Source organism: Ambystoma mexicanum, chromosome 8 (genome assembly GCF_040938575.1).
Source record: "Ambystoma mexicanum isolate Mex_15411 chromosome 8, UKY_AmexF1_1, whole genome shotgun sequence".
In the NCBI taxonomy this organism is placed as follows: Eukaryota; Metazoa; Chordata; class Amphibia; order Caudata; family Ambystomatidae; genus Ambystoma; species Ambystoma mexicanum.
The window spans coordinates 1,360,609,276-1,360,631,135 of NC_090929.1; the positions used below are offsets into that span (position 1 = coordinate 1,360,609,276).

The following is a 21,860-nucleotide window of genomic DNA, read 5'->3' on the forward strand; positions in this document are numbered from 1 at the left end:
CAGAAACATGCAAGATGCATGTGCTGTGTGTAGTGCATTGCAGTATCCTCTATGCATTCTGGGACATGTAGTGCTAGATCTCTAATGGGAAAGGCAGTGAAGCTTTGAGAGACTCTACTGCAACACTGCCCCAAAACACATGATGCCACCCCCTGGTCTCGGACTGTCCTGTACCTCCTACTGGAATTATGCATTTTTAACAAGCATGTGCAGTAACCCTATAGTTTGTTAGTGTGGTCCCTCTGTCTTGTTTGTGAATTTACTGCACAGGAGGTACCCACTGTTCATTGCTTATAATACCAATTATCCGCTATGAACTTTGTTTGCTTTTACTGCAGGCTCTTGTTGACTGGGAAACCTTGCCCCTACTCAGAAAAATTCTGATTGCACATGGAGGTTTCCTATTTGGTGTTTTAAAAACTATGCACTGTCACTTTATTTTGGCTCGATAGAAGCCATTGCTGACACTTTATTATCTTGACTCCTTGAGCTAAAAGGGAAACTTTGGTGATTAGATTGGATAAGGAAGATGGATGACTGTAAACAGTTTAAGTTGTTTTCCAATGTCGCTATTTGGGAGAAACCTCTTCACACAGTGCCTGTCTATCAGAAAATAAAATCCTAATTTTCACTGGAGAGGTTTATAACTAAAAACTTGACTTAATCTGTTCCCCACAAATAAAATCTTGGGTGCAAGATCAAAGGTTGAGTGATGGAATCGGGTTTGCAGGTTTTTCAATGCTCCCACACAAGTTAAAACATTGGACCACTTGGTTGTGGAATGGAGAGCTCTTGTAACTATAAGACTTGAGTTCAATCACTCCATTCGAATGTTGGCATACCATACTTGCGGGTTTGCAGATATCTCTAACACTTGCACTTATTAGATTTTTGAGCACATATTTCCAAATGATGCGTAATTATGGATTAAAAGGAAATGCAGTATTGACACTTTAAGTTCTATGTTGAAATCGTTTTATCTTTTGTGCACTGAAATTATTCTTATGATGAATATGCTGAGTGTTATATGAATTGTATACCTTTTTTGTAACCTATTTGCTATTGTAAAAGGATTAAATTACAAGACAAAGCATAATTACATTAAAAAAAAATAGTATTGATTGCCTTTCACTGCAATTGGAGATCTGTTGTCTCGGCGAGCAGCCTCAGGGAATTTATTGACTTTCTTTTTTTATCCCATTGACAGTACCAGCTACAAGGTGCACATTGTTTGATTTCAAAGGGATGTGCCCAAATTTCAGTTTTACAGTAATACTGGGATATGGAGGTTTTTATACAGTTAGGGATTTACATAATAATGTATCGGATAAAATACTTTACAAAAAATAAAACGCACAATCCTCATAGGTGTTGACTGTATAGAGAGTCAAAATAATGTTGGTTGAGCCCTCCCTCAGTTCATTTGTGACCATGTCCAGGGTATGAAGTTGCAGGTGCTTCAATCATTGGCGTTGCTAGGGGGGGGCTAAGGGGGCTATAGCCCCTGATCTTTTGGTTGTAGCCCCGGATAGAATCTCAAGAGCTACAGCCAAAAGACTAGCTAGCCCACAGTCCCAACAGTTCCGACATCAGCTTAGCCCCGGGTCTTTTCCAGACCTAGCAACTCCCCTGGCTTCAACAACTGTTAAATGACAAAGAGCCACTTAGTGGTGAAAGGATACATGATACAAGGGTAAACAGCGTCTCGGAAGGTGGTTTGCATCAGAGATAAATGTCGCACAAAATAGTGTTGGGATGGCTTGGTGAGATGGCTCATTCGGTGATGAAAAAACATATGTTGCTCTCAAGTACATCAGATGAATAAATACATGTTAGATTCTGCCTTGGACATAGCAGCACACTAGAAGCTGTGCCAAGATGGATTGCTGTTCGCTGCCCACAACATCTTGTCTCTGCAGGAGCCCTATTTGCTGGATGATGAGGAGAAATCTGGAGCTGTTCATCCCAATAAGGTCAAGTGAACTGCAACAGAGCACAGGTTCGCCAGCAGCTGGGATTGGAGCACAGATGAAACAGTTTACCTTATGCAGGATGAAGACATTTAAATAAGCAATGATGGTTAGTAAGGCAGCTGAAGACACCCTGTCATTCTCTTCCTAATGTGGTAGGTACGAGACAGAGCCATTAAGGCCGATGGCCAACTAAGGCACTCATAAAACCAACAGAATTGGTAGCATGGAAATATTTTCTTGCTTTCAATAGAGTAGCAATTGTTTGATTCTACATGTACTAGACTATAACAACAACCACTATGGTGGGCACTACGGGCCAAAACCCTTGAGACTTGTTTGTAAGGGCTATGGAAGAGATCAGGAAATATTTTTATCTTTTCAGCCTTTCAAGCTAACACACTTTTATGAATCCAAGCCACAACACAATTAGTGGATGCTCTCCCATCTTGAGTATTCATTGCTAGTGGGACGCATCCTTCAAAGATGTTGGCCAATCTATTATCATACTGTGTATGCTGGCCCTTTTGTTTGGCTTAAATATGCTGTATTCACATTTCTTCTTCAGCAAATGTCTAAGGATGGTGATAGGAATACACTGATCTAGCAAAACCTTGCTTCAATAACACTGTTTAATTTACTGATAGTTATAACTCATGGTTAGGGGGCCTAACAAGTATTCACAATTAAAGTGTGAGAAATCTGAAACTGAGTTTCCTACACTAAATGTACTGTAAGAAAAGGGTATGGAGGAGAGAAGAAAGTTCTGGAAGATGAGAAAAACATAGAGATGAGTGGTTAAGTAGCCAAATCGCATAATGCGGGCAACGGGTGCTTTTGGAACCATAGAAATGGAAAGGACGGACACAAAATATGAAATGTAGAGGAAATAATGTAAATAAATACAATGGATAAAAAGACTTGTTTTGTAGCATAATTATAATTGTAGCTGTGGAGCAAGTCAGGAATCTCCTCACACCCTCCTGCCTTCCCTGGGAAACCTGACTAGAAAGAAGCCACAGAGCGTGCAGTCTTGCTGGAAAGCCCATCATATCCTCAGCTCCTATACCCTGTCTGTAACTACCAACAAACCTCTCTTCACCATCCTACTGCTATCACTCCTCCCTGTCGCCTTTTTTTTACACCAGGGTGCCGCATATTCATTTGAGGATTCCACACACCACCCTCCATCTTCTCGGCTCCACATTTGAACATGAAAAATTCCCTGCAGTGTTCCAGCATCATTCTGATAACAATGGGATGGAGCCACCTAAAAACCTGGCGAGTTTGTGTCTGTTGGTAGCAGTGGAAGGGAGATTTCCATTTTGGACAGGCAGAATTTCCAGCAGAATTTCAAACATGCACATTCAATACGCACCTATACATTATATGGGTTATTTCAGAACCATAAAACAATCACTCACTAAATACATTTCTCACACCTATGTCCACTCTAAGCGTGTGTTCAAATCAAATAGCACTCTGCTTATTTAATGACATCTAAATATGTTTTGGTCATCTAATTGTGGCTTGTGGTTAAGCCTAATCTTAAGAAACCCTCTTCAGGGTGAGGGTAGGTTATGGGTGAAGCCTAACCGCAGAGTGTCATCTGGTGGGGGATGTCATCTAGCACAAATCGCCAATAGGGAGTTATGGAGGTAGTGTCAACAAAAGGAATGTATCCTCAAAGCTCCTGGAGGTAGTTTTGTCGAAGCCTGATCGAGGAATCAGATTGGGCGCCCTGGAGATTGCAAATCACCAAAAAACTTCAAGCTCAGAGTCTTGAAGTACATGTTCAATGGAATATCCCGAGGGAGTAGGCGGGAAGGGCCCTCGATTTTGGTTCCTGACCCTGGGGGTGGACAAGCGAGGGAGGATCACCTGAGTGGAGGGTCATATAGGATTGGGAGGAGAATCCCCAAGGGCTAGACATGGTATTCCCTTATTCCCAATAATACCCCAATCCACTCTCCCTCAGCTTTCATGGGTTATAATCAATCACACCCCATATCCCCCTCCCCATTTCCATCAAACACTGAGACGAGAGAGATGCAACTAAGATCGATGAGGATTACTCATTGGGGAAAGCATTGGGAAGCAAGACAGAGCCTTCTACTACAACCTACCACTAGGCTGTCCCACTAATAGAGTCAGGCAAGGTCAGGGACTTTATCCCAACTGTGCAGACCTGACTCCACTTGACTCTTCCCTACCCTATAAAAGGTGGAGTTCTGCCATAAACAGTGAGCAAGCTGGGCATGCCGTCTGTATCAGAGAAGCCAAGGAGCAGAGAGGGGCAGGAGCTGAAGGCTGGAGGAGAATGGTGTGAGGATACGATAGCCCAGTGTCTGTGAGGGACAGCAGCATGTTGAGGGAACCATGTCTCCAAGGAGCTGGAGTGAGGCTGCCTGTATCCAGCTGTAGGCGTTCAGTGGTGTGCTCATTCCCTTGGGACCTGTGCCTGCCCCAAGGTGTCTGAGGGGCAGGTGGTGACACCCTGACCTCAACCCTGTGTATACTGGACGGACTGCCTGTGAACGCTATGCTGCCCGGTGAGTTTCGTGAAAGTGATTGAGAGAGAAACTCAGGAGCATGCATGTGACTGCTGTGGGGACGGGCGGAAGGCACCGGACTAAAGTGGCATGAAGCAAAAGGCAAGTGACAGATTACAAAAAGGCATAAAGCAAGAAAGCAAGCTGAAAGAGTGTAAAGCAGGACGAAAGAAAGAAAGCCGAAAGCAAGAGAGAGAGAGAGAAAACAAGCAGAAAGTCAGGAAAGAAAGCTTGAAGTATAATGCGATAGGGGCGCTGAAATAAGAGGCAAGTGAAGTGTAAGAAATAAAAGAGAAAGAAGGATGTGAGGGACTGGAAGCGGGAAAGAGGGTGCGAGTGACCCAACAGATTTTAAAGGAGAAAGTAAAAGCGAGATGAAGTGAAAAGAAAGTAGGAGCGACTGAAGGTGAAAACAAGAAAGTGCAAGCAGCACAAGAAAGTGACAAGAAGGTACAAGAGTGCACAACCAAAGGAACAGAGAGTGTCAGGGGTACAATAAAGGCAAGAGAGGGGTGCAAGAGACACGACAACATAAAAAGAGGGTGCAAGTGTGCATACTAGAAAAGAAGGCATGCAGGCGGCACGATAAAGTGGAAAAGAACAGAGTGAAAGAGAAACAGAAGGGAAAAGGTGCCAGAAGAAAGGTGCAGAGAGCAAGGAGAGGGGTTGCAGTTCAGAGTGGTTGCACTTGGAAGGAGCAAAGAGCCCAGCATTCTCAAACGTATGTAATACTACCCCATGTAAGAACTGTATAGTGAAAGATACATCCTGACTAGGAGAACTTGTTTGTTTAAAGATGAAAGGGGCCTGAGCTTCGGGGAAGGGAACCTTGAGAGGCCCAAGGAGATGTTTGTAAGAATCAAAAGGTACATCCTGACCAGAGGAACTTTGTTTGTTTGTTAAAAGACGGAAGGGGCCTAATCTTGCGGAAGGGAACTCTGCGAGGCCTAACAAGAGTTGTACAAGAGACATTGTTGAACTGTGTAAACAGATGCCTACAATTGGGGAAAGGAACCCTGAGATGCATGACCAGAACTGTGTATTCTTTTTGTTTGGATCTGGAAGAGACAGGCATTGGGGAAGGGAACACCAAGAGACTCAAAGATATTGTGAACTTCGTGCATTTGCTGCAAGAGCCCTGCGCGCAAGGTTCTAAGAGTTCCCCTTTTGAATTGGACTATCTTGCACTGGCCGAACTACACCCATTGGTAAGACTATCTGAAACCAGCTGTTGTTTACATATCTTTTTCTTTGACCCACTACATTTCCTTTATAAAGACTTCCTAACACATTTTTGCAAAGAGTGAGGGCAAGTATAGGTTTAGACACAGTCGATTATGGTCCTGGACTCTCAGACATCGACTTAAGGGAACCATCCCTTTAGAGGTAGTGCCAGTCAGGCATTACATCAACCTAGGAATCTTAGTAAATAAAGGTTTTAAAACTAACATCATTGAGTCTGGTTCTCTACCATGCCTGTCTCACAGAAGGCACCACGCAATGGTGGCCTCACGTCTGACTTTTACAAGCACTACAAGACAGCCCTCGCCCCTCACCTGCTACAGCTGTGGCAGGAGGCAATAGCGGCGCAAGTACTCCCAGACACCATGCGAGAGACTATTATTACAGTCCTTTCGGTTACAGCTCTTTCCGTCTAGAGACACCACTGCACAGCCCTGCGACCTACATGGGTTCACCTGGTCCCCCTCCACCATCCGATATTAGGCCGTTATGGTTTCTAGACAGGGTGCTAAGATGTAAGACTGCAACTATGCTGTCTATATTAATATTGATATTACAAAATGTATAAAGCGCATAACTAAGGCCCAAGGGCATCTAGGCGCTAAACGGTCAGGGGGGCAGGTTCATACAGGCTCAAGGAGGCCAAAAAAGTCTAACAGAGAGGAAGGAAGAGATTAAATAGATGTGTCTTCATGGCTTTCCTGAAGGGAAGATAATCCTCAAGAGTTCTCAGGCTCAACGGCAGGGCATTCCACAAGGTAGACGCCAGAAAGGAAAAGGAGCGACCCCTCCAGTCGCTTCTGTCAAAAATGTGGGGATCATGAGAAGCTGGTGGGAGTCAGACCGCAAGTTTCTCGCTGGACAGTATCTCTCAAGTTTCTGTTTCAAAAACTGAGGGCCTACATTATGCACGGCTAGGTGGACAATACACATAACCTTGAACTCAATGCGAGCCCCCACTGATAGCCAGTGCAGACGATGTAATAAAGCTTGGGAACAAGACAGCCGAGGTGCCCTATACGCCAGGCGAGCTACAGCGTTTTGGAGGCGCTGCAGTAGCTGAATCTGATATTTAGGTTGCCATAAATAGATGCCATTACAGTAATCAATCGAGCCAATTATGGTCGATGTCACCAAGGTAGTCCACATTTCAGGAGGGAGCAAAGGAAGGATTTTTCTTAAGGCCTTTAGTTTTCCAAACCCAGCGCTACATATAGCAGAAATGTGCACCTCCCGTGACCCATTAGGTACTAATTTAACACCAAGGCTTTTCACAGAGGAGCACGGGAGTGGGCACGGGCCAAGTGACTCTGGCCAGTACTGAAGGTCCAGAGGTGGGCATTCTCCTGAGGGCCCACCACCATGTGCTCGATTTTGCTGCCATTCAGCTGTAGCCAGTTGGTTGCCATCCAGTTTCCCCCTTTCTCAAGATCGTCACAAAGCTTCTCCGGCGGCTCAGTTTGAGAAGAGTCCAACCGGAATATTAGCTGCATCTAGTCGGCATAGGAGTAGAAAAGCACAGTTTATGATGCAATGGCAGCTAAATGTAAGCGTTGTGCCTGGCTACCCATCACTATTGCTGGCAGAATAGCATTTATTGAGCTGACTGTGCTCAATAAACTCTTCTATCTTTTCAATAATGACCCGTTGTGGCCTGGCCGGGCATTCTTTCAGGACCTAGAGGCACAAATATGTTGGTTTTTATGGCACTCCGGGACAGTGCGTCTCAAGTGGGCCACATTATCACAACCATTTGAGAAGTCAGGTTTTCCGGCCCCTATCTTCTATCTATATTGGGTAGCGATCTAGGTGCATTTTGCTGCCCTTTGATTCTCTGAAGGTCCATCCCCCCATATGCTAAGCTAGATGCTTATTCCGTGGTTGACAGAGACCTTAAGTCCTTAATATTCCCTGCCCAAGGACCCGGCTAGCATAACAGCATTGGCCTGGCGTGAGCTCTGGAAGGAGTTTGGCCTGACCATTCCATACAATAGGGATCTCCCCCTCTGGAACTGCGTGCCTTCCTTGGCCCGAGTGGATGCTGGATCCCAAAAACTGTGGCTGCAATATGGGTTTCACACACAGGGGGATATGTACTTGGAGGGGAACTTCGTCTTCACCAGTGACATTCTGCTACCTGTAGAGCGCAAAACCTCGCTATGGTTACAGCATGCTGGCCTGCTCAAGGCATGCAAGAAACAATGGGAGGGTTTCCCGGTGAAGTCTGAGAGTGCACAATGTTGGGATACATCTTAAATGTGATTGAAAATCAAGGCTTGGTGTCCTCTGTGTATCATATGACCCAGAACCATTTGATAATGCCACAGTCCAATACTCGCTCTGAATGGGCAAGGGATTTGCAGGTAGACATCACTGATGACCTCTGCGAGGATATGTGTGTGCAGATGCACAAGGTGTAACAGAACTTGAGAATTCAGCTGTTGCAATTTAAGGTACTACATTTTTACCACCATACGCCGGATAGACTGCAGTTATTCTCTGGGGAGGGGGCAGGTGCATGTCCCAGATGTAATAGTGCTAATGCTAAATATCTACACATGATGCAGGATTGTCCATTGCTTGAACCACTCTGGAGAGAAGAGTGACGATTGCTGTCGGAGATGACGGATAGAAATATTGACCCTTCCCCAATTGATTGTTTGTTTCACATGCTTGATCCCTGCTACATGAGTACATATGTAAATCTGTGTATTGTACTAGCCAAGCGTTGTATACTGTTGCGGTGGATGAGTATGAGAATCCCTACACCTGATCATTGGCTGAGGGACGTACTGTGGGCCAATAACATGGAAGAAAAATGGGCAGGTCTGCAACCAAATAAGTCCAGACGAGAGATTTCTGGGGCCCACTCAAAGTGTGCATCTTCTCCTTCTGAGGCTCCCACTGATTTACCTGATCCTGGACTCCTCGTTAATGCAGTGCCTGTGTAGCTGTGTACCATGATCGACCCTTCATGTTATGATCATGTACCCCTCCAATGTGTTTCGTACCATGCTTCCTGTAGACTCTGCCTGTCTGTGTCGCTATAAGCTCCATTATATTTTACAAATGTATTGCGCGCAGTGTGTCAATAAAGAAAGTTTAAAAAAAAAGAATTCTACAACCCTAGAGCCAGTTTACAGAGTAGACCAGTCATTCACAAATGCTGTTTTGCTTACTTTTCAGGGAGATGCAAGTTTCTTCTTTGTATTGCACATCCCCTGTTTACATTTCTCAGCTGGTTTAGCATAAGACAGAGGGAGGGCACACACAGCAGCTTCCATGTTTAGAAGTAAGTATGGGGTGCTTTTTGCTACCTTCTCTGACATTTCCCTAATACATCTTACCAACTTTTGCAAAACGTGTAACTGTAAGAGCACCATTTCAGTGAACAGCCCATGTACTTCAGAGAGACAACATCTCTCCTCCTTTCCTCTTCTGTAGTGTAAAAAGCTGTTAATGGGTGAGGCAGTATCTTCTCTGGCTTCAGGAGACCCCTTGTGGGGAACAGCTCACACCTTGTGCATGTGCTAATTGCTGACAGCCCCATTTCTCCCTTGGAAGGGCAGCCCTTCAATTCTGGATGAATAAAGCACTGCTCTTTTAGCCCTGCTCCCATCATTTTAGCTGTGGCACATGTAAGGAACCTCTACTGCCAGAGACCCTTATCTAGAAAGGGGCCAGAGAGACTGCAAAATCAAAACTGCAAGCTCCTTTCTTTCCCTCCCGTCTCCCCACTCATGTCCTCCCTATTCACTGCCACTCTTTCCATTTTTACACCACACCCCTCTTTTCTCACACAGCCCACTTTCCATTGATCGTCACTGCCTCGCTCGTTACCTCCCCTCTTTCCTTTTGTGCTCCTCTTTCCTTTTCTTTGATTCAGGTAGATATGATTGGCTCTTTGCAGATTTAGATATCCTCAAAGGTGATTTAGATATAGGCCTATCGAGGGCTTGTGAATTGCAGCATTCCCAAACTTACCTTTTAATTCTCCATAGAACTTTGTGGTAAGTCCCAGTAATGAGGCTGTCTGGGTAGTGTGGTATGTATCATTAATATTGGGAGGTGTTTTGGGGATTTCTATAGATACATTGCCTTAGGTAAATTTAGTTGTGCTACATTTCACAATGTAGTCACTTTGGTTGTGTAGGAGATCACAATGCTGATGGACGACTGGGTCCTCAAGTGAGAGGAGAAACTGCAGCACATAATCAGGAGCCTGAATGCTGTGGAGGGCCACATTATTCGCATGGCAGTCATCCAATGTGTTACCCTGCGAGGTGCTGTCTGAAAATCGTGTGTGGGCCTTGCATTTCACAATTGCCAACTCGGTAGGTAGCAGAATGGTGTTAAGCCGTGCTTCAACATGAGGCACATTATGAATGGGAGCACCTTGGGCAGTCAGGGGTCCTCTTACTCTGTTTCCAGTCCAGTAGTTGTGTGAGATACCAAAGGCATACCGTGAATCTGTGTAGATAGTAGCTGTGCGTTGTGTGGTGATCGTGCAACCCTATGTGAGGGCAATGAATTCAGCAACTTGTGCTGATCGTGTTGATGGGAGCTGAAAAGCTTCTAACACTTCAAAGGAGGTGCAAATGGCAAAACCTGCCTGGAAACTACCTGTTGAATCTCTAAGACAAGAACCAGCAACCAAGAGAATGCAATCTGCATTGGGCAGGGGAATATCCTTGAGGTCAATTCCTGGTGATGATACAACGTCAACCGCTGCAAGGTAGTCGCACGGGTGCCTGTCATCAGGTGTGGCTAGGAGGGAGGCAGGGTTGAGTGGGGTGCATCTGATGAGAGTGATGTTGGTGGCAGAGAGGAGCAGTTTGGATATTTGGGAAGACATGCAGCAGATAGGTGTTGTGTTTTACCCCTGATGAGGAGTGCTAATAGAGTGTGGTACTGCTACATTAACGTGGTGTGCTAGGGCGATTTTGTCAGCTTTTGTAAGGAGAAAGGCAGTGGCAGCTACTGCTCTAGACATCGGGGGAAAGCGGAGGAAACAGGGTCTAACTGTGAGCTAAAAAAAACTACCTTGCAGGTCCCCGTGCTTCTGTGTTTGTACGCTTAAGGCACACCCTTCGTCCTCATCACAGAACAAGGTGAATGATTTCAAGTACTCAGAAAGGGCGAGGGTGGGGGCAATGGAAAGTGCAGTCTTGATAATAGAGAAGGCTGTGGAAGTGTCAGTAGACCATGTGCGTTTCTCAGGCTGGGAGTCATGTAGCATCTTTTGCATAGGTGCTTCAGTAGAGGCATAATCAAGGATCCTGGGGTGGCAGAAATTGCTCATTCCCAAAAAGGAGCATAACTGTCTCTTAGTGGCGGTAATGGGACATTGTAAGATGCAGGACACACAAGCGGGGGCAAGGTGCCTAGCGCCCATCATGGGAAATGTTATGTCCTAGGTAACACACAGTGGGTAGGCAGAGCTGCAATCTAGACTTGTTCACTTTGTGACCTTTTGCTGCTAGGGCAGTGAGGAGCACTTCAGAATCGGCGAGGGAGAAGTGAAAGGATGGTGATGCTAACAGTAGGTCATTCACGTATTGGATCATAGTGGAGCCACCTGGGCCGGAGACATACTGGAGGTCTTCTGAAGAATCTGGAAGAAGAGAGAGGGGGGTAAATAAAGCCCATTGAAAGGGACCTATGGGTGAGCTGACGTTCCTTGTATATGAATACAACGAGATACTGAGAGTCAGGGTGGATGGGGGGACAGAGAAGAAGGCAGAGGCAAGATCAATGCTAGTGAAAAACTGGGCGTTGGGTGGGATACAGGAGAGAATGGTCAGGGGGTCCGGGACCACCGAATGTGAGGGTATTATCGCCTTATTAAGGGCATGCCAATTGTGCACAAAACGGAATTTGTCCATCCCCTTCTTGGCCGCCTGGAGTGTCAGAGTATTACATGGGTTAGTGGTGTAGTAGTGGATGCCCTGATCAATGAGGGAAGAGTTGACAGGCTTGATACCTTCCTCAGCTTAAGGGCATATTATGTACTGGAGCACACGAGAGAGGGACCTCTGGATTGAGAGTGATGTGAACATGTTTAGCAGAGAGAATGTGGCCTACCTCATTGGCATGTGCTGCCCAGAGGGCAACTAGCAAAGAGTCAATAAGGTTTTGTATCTGTGTAGCTTTTGCGGGTGTGCAGAGTCAATGAGGTTCTGTAGGAGGCTCCGGGTAAAGGGGTTGTTCAAACAAAAGGAGGAGAAACAAACATTCAGCTTGCCTAGATTGTGGAACCTTTAGATAAATACCATAAGAAGAACAATACATGGTACAATACATTTTACATAGACCAATACCCAACAGATTTGAAGGAGAGCAAGGGCTCAACAGAAACGCATAATGTTCAGTGATGGGACCAATAGAAACAGATATGATTCTGGGTGTGGAACAGTGGTGCCAGATATCCCAACAGCATCAAAAATTTCCTTTGAAACATCAACATTTGGAAATTCAGCAGCGTGGAGTGCCTGGCAGTGGCACCTGTATCAATTTAACAATTCACTCTTTTTACTTGAATGTCACATTTGAGATAGGGACCAAAGTCATTGTGGACCATAGGAGATGTGCATATCCTAGTAGCCCCTGTTAGGGCAAGGAGGAGGCAGAGGGGTTGGTGGTGGGGGTGGAGAACAGAAATTAGAATTGCCAGCAGGAATGAAATCATTATGAGGAGAAGGTCAACCATATTGCTGTGGTCTGGCAGGTTTGGTAGGGTATTGTTAGATGAGATGCACCGTCTGTTTACAATATCTGCAGAACGGCTTCCCTGGCAGGGGTTGCTGGGCAGGCAAAAATTACTGTGCAAAAGTCGGTTGTGGCTGGTGGCCCTGGTGAAAAGTGGGAGGATCTGGTTGGGCGTATGCTTGGCGTGGGGTACCCGTGTGTCCCCGGCTTCACAGGCAGTTGTTTGTTGAGCATTCTGTAGCTGCAAACCTCAGGGTAGCACCAGATTGCTCCTGGCATTTGAGCTTGTCAATGAAATGTTGAGCTGCATGCAGTGCTTTTTCAATAGATTCAGCTTGCCACCCATTCTGAACATTCTGAATATTGTTTGAAATTTCAGGAAGGAGACCATTCAAAAAATGAGAAACAAATGCAGGGTTAGCTTGTTCCCCAGCATTTGCAATACTGGAGTTATAGGTGAAACAGTCAGTCAATTTAGATAGGCAGACAGAGAGAGTGTGTGGGAAATTAGGAGAGGCGAGAATGGTAGTAGTTCCTCTAACAGGTCAACAGGTGGCACTGTAGGTGCTTCTACAGGGTAGTCTTTAACAGTGTTTGCAGAAACACATGGGTAGAGGCTTGTTTTGCGAATGTGTTTACTGTTTGGCCGGCCAGCCTTGGAGTATTGCTTGCAATGTTCTAATTCCATCTCTAGCCTAGCCTGAGAGTTCCTAAATGATCTAGTCTGATTGTCACATAATCTGATCATTGATTCATTATGCCAGGTGAAATAGGCTGACCAATTCCCATCACACACCTTAGAATCTCTTTGTTCGAAAGCCCCACGCACGATAACCAGATGATCCGCATGAAATGAGCTCTCACGGGGGTCACTGGATCTCCTTTTGAGCCTGAGTCGAAAAATTCCAATCTTTCAAATATTTACAGGTGAACGCCCCATACGTTGAAAACATGTAAACGGTATTGGTCCCTACTTAAGATGTAAGTGTTGTTGTATATAGCTCAGACACCGTTGCTAAGTCTAGGAATTTAAAAGAGCAGCATGCCACAAGGCAGGATGGGCCTGCAACTAGTGCAGGTCAAAATGGGTGGTGCAAACAACCTAATGATAATTGGTATTTACCGTTGGTGCGAGCGGAAAGACAAATAAGTGAGGTGGCACAGAAGGTGAGACAGGAGCGAGCAAGGTTTGATACAGGTTGCTGAATATAGAGATAAAGTAAGACACAAGATGCACCAGAGTAACCGCCTCAGGTTTACCTCAGCAATAACATCCGGTACTTACTCCTGTATGGCCAAACCCTATCAGCATTGCCTCTTCATTTGAAACAAGAACACAGAAATAGACTGCAAGGCTCTGAGTGTTGTAGTAGATAAAGTAATGAAGGGGCGGCAAATCACGAAAATGTTATCAGTTTCTTTTTTTGTCAATCACGGCTGCCCCCGTGCATGGTAGTAAAGCATGTGGGTATGTCTGCACACTAATTTGTCTGTAGCATGGACACAGTGCTGGTGAATAGTAGCACAAATCTAGACAATGCCTACAATAAATCAAAAAATAAAACACAGAGGCAATCCCTCAACCAAAAAAAGGACAATGACAAGTAATTCCAAGGGAATATGGAAATCCCGAAAACAAGGCAGGCCTATGGCCAGCAATTTAAAGATGTCTTGGGCAGCCCAAGGATATGTGTGGTAATAGCGTATCACAGAGACCCTTAGATTGAGTGGCAAAGGCAAGCCACACCGTGGAGAAAGTCAAAAATAACACAGCTGCAGAGGACAAACAAAGGGCAACACAATCACCTGCGACTATAGAAATGGCAGCCCCAGGAATGCACAATAATCTTACAGCCACGGCACGCTGAGAAATATTTGTGATAGGCAAACAGGGGCAAATGCATCTGAACCTGTAGCCAATCCTGTGGGCCATGCAACAACATACCTGGACCCCCAATCTGTAGACCCACCCAGGTCACAAATCGTGGTTATGTGGTGGCACACAGTAACCACGGGCACAGTAATTCTGAAATTCACTCAATCTGGAGACAGTAGCATGCCCCATTGTTTGCAAACCAGAAATAGACTGTTACATCACACAGGGGCCCTAGGCCTGAATCACAAAAAAATGCAATGAGGATCAAAACATCATCTTTAAACAGTGTGAACTGCAAACTGAACAGCAGCATACATGGTTAAACATATCTGGAGAAACCAAAAATTGAAATCAATACATCACTGGCAAAAGTGCAAAGAAAAAATAAACATCAGCATCAGCCAAAGCCGTTTTAACATAACATGACAAATAGACAATAACACCACGTACAACCTGTTTGCAAGAAAGGCCGTCTAAAACGTGCTGATGTTCATGAGCGAAGAGTGGGAGTCAGTGAACTACGATACCCAGATTAAAACTAGCGAACAGAACTACAGAAGGATTGCATTCTGTAGTTCAATGCTTGTCATTATCTTTGTTTTATGTTTGGCAAAAACATTGGCTTCGACGTGGGCTATGGTAGGCACCCTGCCAGTGCTTTCCGCGTCTGCAGGGAGCTGCTCTTATAAAGGGAAGAGGGGGAGTCATGGGTTGTGGCACCCTGTCAGTGCTTCTGCGACTGCAGGGACCTGCTCTGATAAAATATGGGAAATGTAACTGTTTGTTGTTGAACTTGTCTGCCAATATCACTGTACATAGACTTGTAACCCTAATGGTCTCTCAGAGATGGCACAAAAAATACCTACACACAGGAAAGCCTGCAGTACTAATTTCACTTGTGTGGACTCAATTTGAGCTCTACATTGGAGCCATCATTGCCGTGCCAATGACAATAACCACTAAAACCTTGACAGACACAGTTAAAGTGATGAATGCGACAGACAGAGCACAACAACAAATAAAATGAAAATAACTGTAGCTATCTACTTAGATATAGATGAATGCAAATTATACCAGGGGGTGTAGATAGCGAGACAGTGCATACATGATATGGCAAATAAACGTTTAGTCAAAATATAGTACAATGATGAGAAATACAAAGTGACAGAAAATAAGCGGAAGGAAGGATGCAATTATCGATTAGCCCGAGGGGAATAGGTTCACGTGCGCTGTGTTGGAGATCATCCGCTGGCCCAACTCTCGAACCACACTGCAGATTTGGTAACTTCGCAATCAACATGTATGCCATGCTTATAAAAGCGACCTCTGGTATGGTGAGGACCTTGTGTTACTCGGCCATGTGGTTGTGGTAGAGGGCAGTCCACAGAAAACTCCTATGTAGTTAGGCCAGAGACACAGGACAATTCTGTGGCAGCCAAGGATGGCCCCTTCCCAAGTGCCACCTCGGCATCAGCCTCAGCTCGCAGCAAATAAGGAGATTAGACACAGACTGATGGGTAAACCAAGCTTCTCGTATTAGATAGAAAATACACAGCATACAGAGTTATCAACTGATAATCAGGAAAATACAGCATGACCAGTGGCGGGCAGTCGGCCCTCTGAGCCTGAGGGGACTGCCCTTAGAGCTCAGATTATATACCATATCATAAGAAAATATATTATAGCAAATAATATATTATATATTATATAATCACTACTATATTATAGCATTTTCACAATGGGGGAGTTACTTGGCATGACATTGCAGCCATTTGGTAATAACTGTCAGCATCTGATTTGTGACACTCCAGATGATAATAGTTCGGTCCAAGCTAAAATTACTGTGGAGTCCTACTGTAAGAATGAAAAGCAACATAATTGATTGAGGAATGCAATTTTTGTTGGACATACTAGATTCAAGGATGTTTGGTAGGTACTGGCAGAATGCTAATCTTTGCCTGCATTTTACGAGTAGGAAACGGACAGGATGCTTTCACTTGCCTGCATGTTACGGGTAGTCTTCTATGCGTGGCTGCTACAATTTGATGACACACTTGTCGGAATTCTGTGCCATCCACACATTTGTGAAAACCGAAGAGACATCAGATGCTTTGATTATCACCATGCTATCTGACACCAGCCTGCGGAAAACCTGCACAGAAATGTGGTTACATTAGGATTGTTGACACTTACATCTTCAGGAAAGTAAACATATGCATTACCAGAAGACTTGAATGCTTTAACCACAATAGTGTCTTAAGTATGAACACTTTCGTAATTTATTTATATTGCTAGGCTTACACAAGTCCTTCCTTTATTTCTAACAAATAACTGCTATATTGATTGCAAGCTGCCATTGCTATGTACTGGCAAAGGGCCTCACAATGCGTTTGGTGGTAATTTGGTGGTAAATCCACCAAATTACACCAACCCCATTTACTGTTACCTCCACTAGGTCCTGTGTGCTTACCATGCGATTATGAGTGGTGGAAGAGTGGTGTAAATACCCATTTCTGGAGGCCATAGGACTGACTCCATGGGGAGTTTGGTAGAATTAACACAATCATTAATTCTACTGCTGTAATTCTGCATATTTTGAGCCATAAAGTCGAGGATATATCTCCAGCAGAATGAAGTCAAACTCAGAATTTGGCAGCACAGTAAAACATTGATAATTCATGGGTGCCACTTTTTTACTGCACCGCCAAATTGTAATGAGGTCTTCTAAGTGTTTTACTGTGCCTGCCCAAGTTGCGTTCCTCAAGTATTCAGTGACATATGACATAATACATTTCCATATGCTCCCCCTACTGGGATATTGCTTCAGTCATTCACTGGTCAACTTAGTGTCAGCCAGGCTCTAATAGGAAAGTGGTCAAGCAGCTGGTGCAATTTATTTATTTATTTAATTTATTAATAGTCATGTCATCTGCACACAGCACATGTAAATAAAATATAGTTGTAAAAAAGGCATTTTCATAGATACAGCATGATCAGGTTGTACAGTATCAAGGTGATGGCATCAGAGATGTTTCCTCCTCAGTTAGCATATCACATATGTACATTCTAAATGGGGTGCAGATATCCTTAGGGCGACTAGTCCTGGGAAGAGTCATCACATATTGTTCCTCACATTCATTTACGTATTCATTCCCTGAGGAACTGTTCAACATGTGGTGCATGAGGACTTTTCCAACAGTCAGTCAGTCAAACATATTTATTGGAATTTAAAAAAAAAATCATCAAACATACAGATAAAACAAATGCATACAATCAATACAAATTTACAATTCTTGTGAAAAAAAGACTAGTGCTTATGATGTTAAAATAAGACATACAAATAAAGTTGAGCAATGAAAAATTCACATATAGGATCCTATTTGAACAGGGACACAATAGGATTAGTATGCACAATATATCCCCTGTATATATGATTCATACTTTGCTTTCGTCTCCCTGGAGCCTCAACAGATTTTTCCTAAAATACATAGCTCTTTTTAAAAATGTGCGCAAAGCCCACGCTGTAAAAACAGTATCAGCACTGAGTAAAAAGACGAGTGCAGCTTTATAGTGGCGTATCCCGGTTTTCCTTAGAACAGGTAGCAGAGTTACCCTGTGAATACCTGCGTAACCCAGGCAGAAAAACAATAAATGAGCTAAATCTTCCAGCTGATATCCACAAACCGGACAGCCGGCCCCGTCTTGAAATCCCTTCCACCCAGCTGTATTTGCTTGCAGAAGCAGGGAATCAAAACGTGCCCTTGTTATAGGCCACCTATCCTTTTTATAAGGGCTCCATATTAAATAGGGTTGGATCCCCGAGGGCCTACTAATCATAGAATGGTATTAATCACATTTGTTACCATATTCCCAAAGTATTCTTTTCCTTACTATGGCATCTCTAGTCACAAATTTGTGGCCGGACCCCTTGCTCTTGGTAATGAGCGAGACTGGTGGAAAGAGAGCACTAAGGTTGGCCTCGCCCAGAGTATTAGAAATATATGCAAGTAGAGGATTTTTTTGCCAACCCACTTTCCCCACCAAGGTCCGAATAATAAAATGACACAAGGATGCAAATTTGTTGGCCCACAGTCAAAGCCAAAATAAGATTGGAGCCAACGCCCACTGGTCCAACAGTACATTATACACTTTTTCGCTATCATACACGATATATTAAACAATCTTCTTATGTTTTCTGCCATCTTCCCAATGTCCCCAAACAGATATTTTTGAGGGGTTAGTGGGGCCGGGATCTGCGTTATCTCTTCAATTATTTCGGCCACTTCCCTCCAGAACCCATTGTCCAGTGGGCAGGCCCATGTGGAATGAGTCTGCTCGTGGAGCCCCGCATTTCTGACATCCCCTAGCTCAATTTTCAGTGAATTTTGTCATCTTGGTTGGCGTATAATGCGATTTGTTTAGGATCTTGAATTGGATCAGGCAAAGGCCAGCATTTAATGATACAGATTTAGATAGTTGGCAATACTTATGCCATTTTTCTGCTGTGATCACCAAACCCATGTCGGCTTCCCAAGTTGCTTTTATTGTTTTTAGGGATGGGGAGTGCGTTTGTATCAGGGAATATAATCGGTAGATACCGGGCCCGGTCCCAGAGGTCATGGTCCGCAGACAGTCATGGGAGGGTGATTCGTCCGGGAATAACGGCCATCTAGCGCTAAACGCTGCTTTCATACGATGGTATTGAAGTATTGTGAGCTGTCCTCCACCAACTGTACTGACAAAGTCAGTCAGGGTCAAATATTTTCAGTTCGGAAATATGTCCCTCATTTTTATTTCTCTATTGGGGTCCCACGTTCTCTGCATATCTCCATCATATGAGGGTGAATTACCGGTAAAAAACCATAGTGGGGCCTCTATCGTTAGTCTTTTATAAAACATGGACCAGGCATGGACCGTAGTACTGACCGGATCAAAGTTGCAAGGGTCCCTATGATGTGTATTGAATAAGACGGACCAGTTCGGTCGGGATGCAGCATATCGCTCTATCGGGACATGTGTTGCAGCATCCAGAGGGTTGTACAAGTGGTTGGTGAATTGGGCCTGTGCCGCCAAGTAATATAGTTCAAAGTCTGGTGCTGTGATGCCCCCTGTTTTCCCACTTCATCCCAATTTTTCCCACTTCATCCTGGCTGCACCTCCGTTCCATATGAACGATGTGGACATGGATTGGAGTCTAGCAAAGAACACTCTGCCCGGCCAGATCGGGATGTTCCCGAAGAGATATAGAAGTTTGGGGAGGATCACCATCATCAGGATAGCTATTCGGCCAAGTAGGGAGATGGAGAGCCTCACCCATAACTGTAATTTAATGGCAAGTGTATAGTGCCAGTCTCTCTTTAGATACCAGTGTGCCTAAATACCGTATTTGAACTGGCAACCATTTGAGTCCATGAATGTTGGTTGGGCATGTGGTGGCAGATGTTAGTGGAAATATTTCGGACTTAGAGTTGTTGATTTTGTAGCCCGAGTATTCAGTGAATTTGTGTATGTCAGACATGATGGGGCCCAGGTTTTCTTCAGGGCCTCTTATAAAGAGGAGCGTATCGTCCGCATACAATTATATAGACTGGGTTGGGCCTGTCATTCTGATGCCCCTATGTCTGTTGTTCTGCCTTACAAATGCCGCTATTGGTTTGATTGTTAGGGCGAACGGTATGGCAGAGAATGGGAAGCCCTGTCTGGTGCCCCTGCCTAGTGGGAATGTCTTGGATAGAGTACGATTAGTGAGGACCTTAGCTTCTGGTTTTGTATATAACAATCAAACACTTCAGAAAGTAGGGGCCCCTCCCAAAGTTTTTTTAGGACAGCAAACAAATATTCCCAGGATACGGAATCAAAAGCCTTTGCGGCATCTAGGGAGACCTGCGCATCGGGATCGATTTGTGCCATAACCCCAAATAGTCTACGGAGATTTGGAGCAGTTGACCCAGTCGGGATAAAGCCGCATTGGTCCGGGTGGACCAGTTTGGGCATGCTGGGGAGGAGCCTAGCGGCAAGAATCTTTGTAAAAATGTTCACGTCAGAATTGATTAATGAGAGGGGTCTATATGATGACATGTCACGGGGTGGACGCATGGGTTTCAGTAACACCATTATTACGGCTTCCCTCATATATTCTGGTAGGACGCCCCAGACCATCACTTCCTCCCATACCCTTAACAGGACAGGGGCCAGTTTGGTATGGTATTCCTTGTACAGTTCTATGCTTAAACTGTCTGACCACGGGGCTTTCCCCAATGTCAAGGATTCATTGATTCCATTATTTCTTCACAGGTGATTGGTTATTCTAGGGCCAGTTTGTCTTCAGACAGAAGTTTAGGGAGTTCTAAAGTGTTCAGGTAGTCATTTGTTTCTATTGTGGATCTGACATCCCGGTTTTCATAAAGCTCAGTGTATAAATGTGTGAATTCCTGATTGATACCATCCTCGTCTGTGATTACCCTGCCATTTGGTATGTGTATACTAGCAATGGGAGTATGATGTCATTCAGCCTTCAATTGATTTGCTAAGGAGCGCCCTGCTTTACTGCCTTCTCCGTATCTACATGCTCCTATAGGGACTATCATGTATTGTATTTCTCTTGCTGCCAGTTTGTTAAATTCCTCTAAAGAACTATTTATGTCAGCTAACGTCTTTTTATCATGAGTACCACTATATTCAAGTTCTAGTCCCCGTTGACGTGTCTCTACATTTGCCAGTTCTGATCTGACGGACTTCAATAGCCCAGTGGTTTTAGAGATAAGGACCCCCCTCACCCAGACCTTGAACGTCTCCCAGAATGTCGCATGCTGGTCGACTGACATTAGCAGTGAAAACTTAGCGTATTTGAATGTGGAGCGATTCAACCACGTTGGGGTCTTTCAGGATGTCGGACGGCATCCTCCATCCCCTGACAAGCAGCTGGACCTCGTGTAAGACTAGTTCCAGGGATACCGGGGAGTGGTCCGATAATGTACAGGGGTGTACATCACAACTCACCAACGTGCTTGCAAGAGATGATGAAAGGAGCCAGTAATAAATACGGCATTCGGTATCATGTACTGAGGAACAGTATGAGTACTGCCTGGCGAATAGGTATAGTGTCCTCCATGCATCAATCAGGGGGATCTGCAGTAATATCTAGTGTAGAGTGGTGGCTTCCCTAGTGGGCACCCGGTGTGTAACAGAAAATCGATCAAGGCAAATATCCAGGATTGTATTGAAGTCACCTCCCCATAATATCCAAGCATCCTCTGAGACGTTACGCATATCCAGGATGTTTATATAGAAATCAGGGTTGTCTATGTTTGGCCCGTAGGTATTAACTAAGACTACTGGTTGTCCAGCAATATCGCCCCAGACCAGCACGTATTGTCCCTTGGGTCAATTTTGTCGTGTGTGAATCGGAATCCCAGCAATGGATGTATTAACATAAGCACCCCCCGAGCCTTGGTAGAGCACTCAGTTTAATATCTCTGTAGGCCCCAGTGTGTGAGGAGATCGACATTGACT

The 21,860-nt window shown here is 44.6% G+C and overlaps 1 protein-coding gene across 2 annotated transcripts in view; it reads right to left on the reverse strand.

Moving 5' to 3' along the window:
* Nucleotides 1–21,860, reverse strand: part of PTPRE (protein tyrosine phosphatase receptor type E) — a 2,259,327-nt gene that overhangs the window by 1,481,903 nt on the left and 755,564 nt on the right. For both annotated transcript variants that reach the window (XM_069611476.1, XM_069611477.1), the window contains one exon: nucleotides 16,350–16,500. The gene's annotated coding sequence lies outside the window, so the exon portion shown is untranslated. The remainder of the gene's footprint in view (nucleotides 1–16,349; nucleotides 16,501–21,860) is intronic.